This window comes from Poecilia reticulata, linkage group LG18 (genome assembly GCF_000633615.1).
Source record: "Poecilia reticulata strain Guanapo linkage group LG18, Guppy_female_1.0+MT, whole genome shotgun sequence".
Taxonomy (NCBI): domain Eukaryota; kingdom Metazoa; phylum Chordata; class Actinopteri; order Cyprinodontiformes; family Poeciliidae; genus Poecilia; species Poecilia reticulata.
Window position 1 is genome coordinate 10,586,493 of NC_024348.1, and position 10,453 is coordinate 10,596,945.

At 42.3% G+C, this 10,453-nt stretch overlaps 1 protein-coding gene and 1 long non-coding RNA gene across 2 annotated transcripts in view; one reads left to right on the forward strand and one right to left on the reverse strand.

Moving 5' to 3' along the window:
* zbtb4 (zinc finger and BTB domain containing 4) overlaps positions 1-4,000 on the reverse strand; it is a 29,149-nt gene extending 25,149 nt beyond the window's left edge. Inside the window, exon 1 of the mRNA XM_017310515.1 lies at positions 3,977-4,000. The gene's annotated coding sequence lies outside the window, so the exon portion shown is untranslated. The remainder of the gene's footprint in view (positions 1-3,976) is intronic.
* Positions 44-3,162, forward strand: LOC108167218 (uncharacterized). The gene is made up of 2 exons (XR_001777584.1): positions 44-1,131; positions 1,858-3,162. It is a non-coding gene; the product is annotated as an uncharacterized LOC108167218 (long non-coding RNA).
* Positions 4,001-10,453: the final 6,453 nt, after the last annotated feature.

The following is a 10,453-nucleotide window of genomic DNA, read 5'->3' on the forward strand; positions in this document are numbered from 1 at the left end:
AGAGAGAGAGAGAGAGAGAGAGAGAGAGAGAGAGAGAGAGAGAGAGAGAGAACATGAAAACTGGATGTGAAATTAAGAAAAGACAAAGCGGAGAGAGCCCTTCTGTGTGTGACGCAAACTGCCCGTTGGCAAAAACAATGTGTGTGTGCGCGTGTGTATGTGTGTGGTGGAGCAAGCCAGGCGCTCAGTCCATGCATGTGTCCCAGCATTGTTCTGCGGCCGCAGCCGGTCGCCAGCTTCGTATTCAGAGACACCCCCATCGTCCATCTATGCCTATTCATGGCTGTTCGGTCGAACGTGATCGCAGCTTTTCATGCTGCGCTATAAAGCGAGACGACTGAATATGCAAAGATGTAACAACTAAGGAAGCCATCTTGGTACAAATTCTGAGCAATTATCACATCAAGACTTATTTAAATGGTTTCCTTTGAGACAAAAAACTGACTTTAAATGAGTCGCGGGTCGGTTTTAACGGACCAGCACGACTTCCCACAGAGGCACACAAACGATCCCAGCTCCATTGTGCCATTAAAACAACTTTTCCGACTGGGTTTTTGTTTGTTTGGCATCATCTACCAGCTCAGAAACGAGGAGGAAAAAGTAAATTACATAAAAGCTCAAAAAACTGATTTTATTTTTTTCCACCCCCAGACATCTGGTTCTGATCTGCGGATTTTCTCTGGAACCTTTGGAGGTTATTCTGCAAAGCAGGAGTAACATCGCAGAGAAGACAAGAGAGTCTTCAGTCAGAGGAGCGTTCATCACCATCGTAACACTGACTGCTACAGGAGAACGTTCGATAATATAAATTACATTGTCATTCAACATTCCTCTGGGTTCAATAAAATATTTTTGATCTCCAAGAACGAGCCTGGATGAGCGGATATCAACAACGACTGGACGTTCAAACATTCCAGCTAATTATTTTACTTTCGTTTCACACTCTAAATGATCTTGAATTCATACGGTCCTAAATAAAAACAACAATACGCAGTTTAACGTATTTTACATACAAAGACAGACACAAAGAAATGCCAGTTTTCCAGCGTGATTCACACTGTGACTCTCTCCTGCAGGGCACATGGCAGCAGTAGGTGGACGTCAGCCTGAGCCGTGTCATTTAGAGAGACGGTTTGTTTTTTCTGTTTTACCTCACCTTTCTAAACTTCTCATCAAGTAGAATTACTTTGATTACGACAGCCGGACAAATTGCAACCTATCAGGACTCTGAGTTTAAACTTTACCAGACTGAGGCTCTTCTGTAATGGTTTCTCAGAACGACATCTCTGGCTGAGTTCTGCGTTCACTGGGACAGATGATGGTGTTGATTTAGCTGTAAAACTGGACAGTAAAACTGGACAGCATGCATCAATTTATGCCTCTTTAATATTAAAGATACTTTGAATCCTCTCTGATGGTGTCACCTATATGTAACTGATTGTTACATAAGTAACGTCTAGCTAAAATGGAATTAGGAGGTTAAGAATGAAGTTTTGAATGCAAATCGTTGACTTTGTAAAGTACTCAGACATTTTTTTAATGGAACTGTCCTATAATTAGATTTTTTTTAAAAATCACAGTTCAATAAATTTAAAATCTAAGGCTATTATTATCAAATTTATGTTTGCTATTCCTTATAAAAAAATTTAAAATCCTTTAAAATATATATTTATATAAATACAGAACCAAAGTCCCTAAAAACTAGCTAATTAACTAAACATCAAATCAGTGGAAAATAATTTTTTTTAAATTATACCTAAACAAACCGTGACACCATTTTGGTAACCCCAGAAATTCGGTAACGTTTGAAATTCCTGTAAAAATAAATATGAGTGAAACTGCGGTTTCCTTCCCCAGGACTCGCAGACGAGCTGAAAGTCGCCAGAACGCGGAAGCATCAAATGGTCCAGGCGCAGATCTGGGTGGAGACGAAGAAGGGGCGGCTCAGCAGGGTTATGACCAGACATTAGCAAGCCGGCTGGATTAACTGGTATGCAACCATTCGGAGGATAACTTGGGCAGAGGGCAGAGCTTTGAAAGTCAGAGCCAGCAAGACTCAAGTTTCTGATCAAGTCGGTGTGCATGATGCAGAATCACCAGCGTCTCCACTGGGCCCAGGGTGATGCTCACTAGAGCAAAAGCTGCCGCCTTAAAGCCCGGGGAAGTGACACAGAAGGCAGCAGCTGATGCCATTTGTACCGGAATCCAGCAGAGGAAACACAAGTTCCCAGTAAGGCAGAGCATCATCAGAGCAGGGGAAGTTCAAACCTCGACCTTTCAGCTGCTAACCACAGCCCATGACTGAGAGTTAAGAGAAGATCTTGGAAGGCAGATAAAGTTTCCAGAGCGCACAGCAAAGACGTCAATCAGGCCAGATTCGGCCTTCACATCAGAGTCCGCGAAGCAAGCATGCTGCTGGAGCTTCCAGTCCCCCCGGGAAGATCGGATGTGGGAGCCCCACGAACGTCAGAAGGACAAATATCTGAAGTTGAGACGTAGAGGAAGAGCGGCTGGCAGGCCCGCTGTGAGCAAACTGAGGAGGCCTGCAGGGGTTATTTCAGGGCAATCTGAGCACCGTCCGTTTAGGGTTGGTAGAAATTAGAGCCAACAGAAACATCAGTGAAGCTGCTATAAAAGCCCCAAGACAGCTGTGGATCGAGAAGGGAAGATGGTGCTTAGACAGGCCTGGGACTGATAACTGGTCGCCTAGGTGATGATTTAAGACCCGGGTTAATCACCGACGATGAACCATCAAGGTGTTTCATAGATCTAAGGTAAAGGTGCATTTATTCTCACAAGGCAGTAAGAGACAACAGGAAAATAGCTACTTGGATACAATATTTAAAGTTAAATAATACTTACAAGGTGTAAAGCAACTAATCAGTGTCAAGTAAGGCTGGTGAGGACAATGTCCACCTGCCACTAAACATTGAGGTAGAAGGGGAAAAGATTAAGCTTTAACTGTAAAAGAAAATAAACTTTTAGAAATGCTACAAGCAGCTAAAACGTTCTGTGAAGGTATAATTTGCCACTGCCTTGTATTTATGTCAGCTGTTTGATGGATAAAATTGCTAAAATATTTTTTTATTATTAAAAAAGAGTGAGGTAGGAGAGGGGGGGGAAAATAAACTTGCCACAGAATAAAATGAGTGGTTAAAAGTGCTAAAAGAGAACGTTTCTTTTTTACAAAATGACTTTGAATTATTGCTTTTGATGAATAAAAAATATTAAAAATAAAAATATCGATAGCAAAAACAACAACAAAAAAAAAAAAGCACGCAGAAATTGTGAGATGTGCAGATACAGAGGCTGACATGCTGTTTGAGGCCTAACCAAGATTCACTTTTAATAGTATAAAGATACATGCACCGTATTTGCATGCATCGCTATAATGCAATTTACATAACTGTGGTTATTAAAAACTGAGTGAAAATCTCTGTGGATGTTTTACATCTGACGGAGCTGCATCTAAAGAAGGATTTTTATTTCTGTGTTGTTGATATTCAGCAACGCTATGATTCAGGCCAGAAATATGGCCTCCACTGACCTGCAAATTAAGACTTCCTGCTTCCAGTAAAACAGCTGCATGAGTCAGATGTCTCGCTTTAAATGAGAAAGTTAAGGCCTACAGTCTCAGTCGGTTCCCAAAATGCACAGTCATACTTGCATTTTGACTGTTTTTGTTGCAGTGTGATCGACAACTCTGTGTTTTGCATGTGTTTTTTTTGTTGTTTTTTTTAATGTCAGGCCTTCAACCTGACGCTTAAATTAATGTGAAACAGCTGCAGTGCTCACAGCAGCTGCAACACAGTCGGAAACACTGCGTGCGTTTGCCGCACATTTGTGCATTTCCTCCAACTTCAACCATTCGGTTGAAGCTGGAGGCTGTGCTTCTCCTTTCATGGATATGGCGAAGAAATCCGGAGGCACGTTAAAAATGTTAGTAAACATTCCCAGTCGCAGAAGGATGACTAACCTGCTCTCCAGCTGACTGAGCCCGAGATCAAAGTCGGGGAGTTCAGATGTCACTTCTCTAAGAGGAAGCTGCGGCTTTGCGAAGCAGCCAACTCTGCCTCTGCAAGGAGAAACACGAGCACAGAAAAAAAAAAAAAAAAAAGAAAAAAGAAAAGCAATGATGAAACCGAGGCTATTTTCTGCCGCTGCAGAAATGGCACCGGGCTTGTTTACTTTTTGGTTTCACATGAACTGAGATAAAGTGCTGTTCAATCCCACGGCATTGTCTTAGAGACACAGAGGCGGCGTCTTGAGCACCCGGGCCTCGGCAGACAGAGGGAGAGAGGCGAGCGTGCTGCAGCATGCCTTCTGCTAATACTTCTCTGTTTACAGAAGCAGGGCAGCAACATAACCAGAAAATCTGTGCAACAGCTCCACCAGGAAGGACTCGAGCTTAACTCATGGACTCATGAGGACTCATGAGCTACCGGCTGGTTTTTGGAGCTCAGGAGAGACGTCAACGTTTTATGTTACAGAACGCAGCAGCAGAAGCAGATTAATTACTTAACGTTCATTAAGATTTCATCCTTAAAGGTCAGCAAATCGCTAATGGTTCATCCATCCATTTTCTTGCACCCTTGTCCCTCAGTGGGGTCGGGAGGGGTGCTGGTGCCCATCTCCAGCTAACGTTTCGGGCGAGAGGCAGGGTTCACCCTGGACAGGTCGCCAGTCTGTCGCAGGGCAACACAGAGACACACAGGACACACAACCATGCACACACACACTCACACCTAGGGGCAATTTGGAGAGGCCAATCAACCTGACAGTCATGTTTTTGGACTGTGGGAGGAAACCAGAGTACCCGGAGAAAACCCACGCATGCACAGGGAGAACATGCAAACTCCATGCAGAAAGACCCCCGGCCGGGAATTGAACCCAGAACCTTCTTGCTGCAAGGCAACAGCTCTACCAACTGCGCCACTGTGCAGCCGCTAATGGTTCATCTTGAGGATATTTTTTTTTCCCATCTGAATGTAGTATCACCTCTTTATAGAGATATATAGGAATTATTTCGAAGTTTATTGCAGTCGTATGTTATCACACTGAGACAAAATCCAACATTTAACTTCAGTACATTTACTCAAGGGAAAAATCCCACTTTAAAAAAACAAAACAATTGTTTTTGACTTAATTACCAGCGGAGCACAATTCAGAGAACAATTACTGGCATCCCTGCTGATAATACTTAGTTTAATGTCATTTTGCCAGAACGACGCTAGGTGGTTTTCAACTCTGACAATTCACAAAGCTGGAGTAAACAGAAAGCGTGACCTTTGACCTTTTTTTTTTTTTGCACCGTCTCTCTATATCAGAGGTCTCCAGATCTGCTGTCCTGCAGCTTTCTGATGCATCCTTACTCCAACACATTTATATCAAATATATGGCCCATTACCAGGCCTTTGCCAAACTTGAAGAGGTAATTCAAATTATTGATTCAGCCGTGTTGGAGCGGGGGGGACGGGTCTCAAAGTTGCAGGGCTGCAGCTCTCTGGGACTGGAGTCGGCAGAGTTGATTTGGCAGTAGATTATTCTGCTGAGAGACTGATGACAACTCGTTTTCAGTTTTCTGCCAGAGTTCGTCCATTTTTTATTTAAAATGCCCCGCCGCTTCAAAGAGCTTGTGATTTCCTGCACACTTTTGACATGTTTGAAGCCCAGAAGAGCTGGGAAAACTTCAAAAGTGTACGTTTGCGAGTTTCCAGCAGTGTGTTTTTCTGATGTTTCATTCGCCACCCATCCTCCTCACACCGCACGGCGGCATAATTAATATAAAACTGGGCCCTCATCCAGCCTGTGGCATGTGGCTGAGAGCAACAGCCCTCTGTGTCTTCCTATGTTTGTACCACGGAGAAAGAAAAACTTGTGGGTTAGTGGTTAAATGTTCTGAAATTTAAAAAAAAAAGCATAAAATACAAAAATGCTTCATGTTACATTTATTACATTGATTTTTATTAGGTGTACCAATTATAGCAGCATCTGAGATTTTGTTGAAGATGTTTATCGGGATGTTTTTCCTCTCAAAAGTTGCAATTTTCAAACATTTGTGAGTTATTTTCATTAGTTCACAAGGTTTACTTCAATAATTATCTCATCATTCATTTCCTAAACTACTGCATGAGATCACATTTTACCTTTTATAGATATACAAACAGCCTCTGTTTTATGGTTATATTCCTTAAGATAGCAACAATGTTCCATCTTTGGGTTAAAGAGCAATAAAATGGAGTATGAAAGCATAAATTATCTTGAGATAATTAACAGAGGGTGTTTTAAGTTTTTAAGGCGTCAGAGAATCACAAGCCTCACAAAAAAAAATGCTAGGGGTTTAGCTGGTTGAACCCTGTAGAGAAACAGTGAAGGACGGAAACATTTACGCTTAAAACCGGTCCGAGTGGATCAGAAAGGCCTGCTGGAGGCACGGAAAGGGTTTCATCCAGTCACCTGATAAGTGCTGTTAGACCGTTACACAGCTATTCTAGACTTGCCTGATTATAACGCGGTAGGCGGATCCGTCGACGTATCAAGTGACACACGGGAGGTTTCATCCACCGGAGGCTCACATGCCCGCGTTCAGGTCGCCTGAGCCGGTGAACTACTGCGAGCGTGTCCTCTCCATTACCCCTGGTAATGGAGACACAAATGTATGAAAAGCAGGATTTAGACGGGTGCGGGCGTCATACGGGCGCCGCCAGAGGGGGCGCCAAAGCAATGGGCAAAAATAATATATATATTTTTGTCGCCATTTTCTGTACTTCACAGCTGTTTGTGCATGTGTAAATGATATTATCAGTGTATAATAGCATGTGGTATTACAAGATTTTTCTTCTTATGAATCCATGACTAAGTGAGATTTATTCACCCGAACGTTGAATCCCTACAGGGGGTATGCGTGGTGTTATAATGTGAGCATACACCTGAGATAGTACATAGCTGCGCCCCTGGGTGTGGGGGAGTGAAGCAGTCTGGCTGGCAGCAACCCGCTGGCAAAATGTGGTTGTGTAACAGGAAGGAAAACAAGCGGAGGGGAATAGGGACGGGAAGGTTTAGAGAGCGGATGTTGCCAAAGGAGACTAGAAAGGATAGGTGGAAAATTATCTGGGAGGGGACTGGTTGATACGGTGTGGAGGAGGGCGGCCGGCTGGTTTTTCCACTGACAGAGAGCGAGAGAGAGAGAGAGAGAGAGAGAGAGAGAGAGAGAGAGAGAGAGAGGCAGAGAGAAAGAGAGAGGGTATGGCTAAATCAAATTAATTAGCTCCTTCATCTCCAGGCAGCTACTCAGGCATGCTGTCCTGGCAAAGAGGTGACAGTTGGAAAGAGAGGAGGTCTGTGGGCATGGGAGAAAAGGAGAAAGCCACATAGGACATGGTGGAGGGCTGAAAAGCCTGCTGTGTGTGTGCACCATTCAGGAGGGGCGGCGGGGAGGGGCGAATAATTCTCTGATAAGCTCCAGGGTTGTTTTTACTGGAGCCACTGCTCAGTCACAAGGAGGAGGAGGAGGAGGAGGAGGAGGAGGAGGAAGTGGCTGCGTGTTGGCTGCTGTCCTTTGAGGTGATGGTACTTCCTGTTTCTAGACAGCCTGTAGTTTGAAGGCGCTGTAAACAAGCCTTGCTCTTCTGCACGCCTCTTTAAATAGCACTTCAGTGACAGCCCTCTGGAAGGAAGGGTAATCTGAGCGAAGCTCGCAGGAAGCAGAGCGACACAAAGGGACTGTGACTCCAAAATCAAACACAAGATCACAAATTGGTGACTGACTTCAAAAGAAAAAGGGTGTGTGGGGGGGTGGAGGGTTGGGGGGGACTGAAAGCTAGAAGAACAAACAAAGCGAAGCAAATGTAACAGGCATTGTGCCAAGGAAATCAGCAGAGAAAGTAAAAACAGAAGAAGAAGAAAAAAAAAAAGGACACCAGAGACGAGATTTCTGAGCTTTACCGATAGGCAAAACAACAAGAAGGGGAAGATTAAAGCGTAGAAGGAGAATCCGAGGGAGTACACAGATGGTTGGAGTTCTGAAAGCAGTGAGGAATTCCTGAATAAGGAAAAAAAAACACACAACACACAAGGTTCAAACAAAAAAAGAAGATAAAGCAAGACGATTCACTGGGACAAGCGTAAAAAAAAGAAGCTTTCCTACTGCTTGAATGAGAAAAGAATGACAGAGTGGGAGCAGGACAGACGGTGCCAAGGGTCAAAGCCTTGTAAAATGAGAACAGAGGAGAGCTCAGTGCAGCAGTGTTGCCCAGACAAGAGTTGGCTGCACTGTAAGAGCCCGAGATTAGCACTAAGCTGATTGCAGGGTGAGTTTGGGATCAGGAGAAATTAATTTAGCACCCAGATAGTTCCAGGAAATGATTGAAGGGACTCTAAAAAGATAGAAACTCATGGCGAATCCTCCGCCGTAGCACAAGGCGGCTCAACGTTCGCCCTGCTGTCTCCTGATTCCTGCAAACGAGCCAGTGGGAAAACGGAAAGGAAAGGGGGTCCTGAGAACTAGGAGGGCTTCGAAGGGCCGTTTGGACATTGACGGGGGAAGGATGAAAGGAAGAAGAAGAAGACGCTCGGCAGCGGCTGACATCAGCCAAAACAAACACCCAGGGAACAGGACATTCCCTCATGGGCTCCGGTGGGCTGGCCTGTTCCTGTGAGCTCTGAGGGAACACGCCTCCAGCGTCGCGTCACGCTTTCATATTGCAAAACAGCAGCCAGGCGCTTAAGTCAAACAAACAAGTTCCTCTTTCAGCGTGCGGACGGGTTTCAGAAGAAGAACTGCAAAACAAAAACACTACGCAATCTGAGAAGCACAGACCTGTTTTAATGCTTCTGGAGAAAGTGACATCCACTCATTTAAAAAACAAAGAAACAAAAAAAAAAACAACCAGTTTGAGCTTTTTATTTCTCTAAAGCTAGCAGATCTCGGTTGCCGTTCTGGTCTTTTCATTCAGAGTAAATCAGATATTGTCTCATTCTGCTTCTTCTACCACGCTCTGCGTCTGACTGCCTCTCCTGCCTGACGTGGCCCCTCCTTCAGACCCTGAAAACACACAGTCACTGCCCGTCAGTACCAGACAACAGCTCCCCCTAGATAAGTGAACCAGCAGCCTTCAGAGGAGGCCTGCCTCTGAAACAGACTGAAGCAGAAACATCTAGTTTGTTCATCTTGGAGGCAGTGAGATGCATTTATTTAACTCCAGTACAGATAACATGCCTCTATTGAAAGGGGAAGCCATTATAGTCAGCATAAGATTTTTTTATTTTTTTTATTTGATTATTTATGTTTTCAAGATTCATTTGCATTTCCAGGCTGAAATTTCTTGATTTTTCTAAGGACATTTTATTAGGGTGTCTGCAACTTTCAATAGATAACATGTTTTCAAAAATGTTTTATCTTAATCCATAACTTTGTTGTTTCACTATTAGACCTACATTAATTATAAAAATAACCGGATTCAATCAGTTTTATTTAAAATAAGCACTGCAAATTTGCGACTTGAGTGATTTTACAACCAGGTGACTTTGACACCTTCTTACAGCAGTGAACTGTATGACTGTAGATTTGTCTGCTAATAAAACACCCGTTTTATTGAAAACATGAAAGAATAACATGAAAATGCTTTTCTTTCAACGTGGTTGTGTAAAAAAAAAAACAACACACAATGGAAGAGGCAAGGAGTGAGATATTAAAGCAAATAATAACAGACACAGTTGACAAAATCTGCACATAATTAAGACTTTTAATGCTTAAGAAATACATTATTATTTATTTTTTTTAGATGAAAAGGTAACCTTGTCTGCAAAATACCAACACACCAGTTGGTTTTTATTATCACGAGGTTTTACAAATCAGGAAATAATGCAGCATTAATGTGGTTTTCAATTTAGAGGTGTACTAAAAGGTGTTTTATTAGCGCTGTATGAAAATCTGAAACAATTATTTTGGCTCAAATAAATTTAGTTTCCATCTGTACATTTTCAGAAACTTTAGGTTAAATTGTTAAATCTAGTATATAATGTGGCATATTAAGGATAAAGAATCTAACTAAAATATAATTAAACATAAAAAGGCTTGAAAAAATTAATATATTTTTTTATTTTGGTAAACTTAAGTGGGATATAACAATGAATGTTAGAAATAATTTTCTTACTTCATTTTTCTTTTTTTGCATATTTATCCACGCTAGTGAATTGAATTATTCTTTTAATGTAAAAGGTGTTTTTACAAAACTATTTAAAAGCAGAAAATTTGCTTAATAATACTTTTCAAAAGAAGGACAAGACAACTTTAAAAAGATTAAAATCAGATACAAGTATTTGCCTTGATTCTGATGGTATAGACTTTTAACTGGAAGAAAATAATTATCATTGCCTCCACAATTAAAAACATTTGTCTGTAAGTTAAAATGACTCTAATTGAAGTAATTGCTTCCCTTATAACCACTGTTCT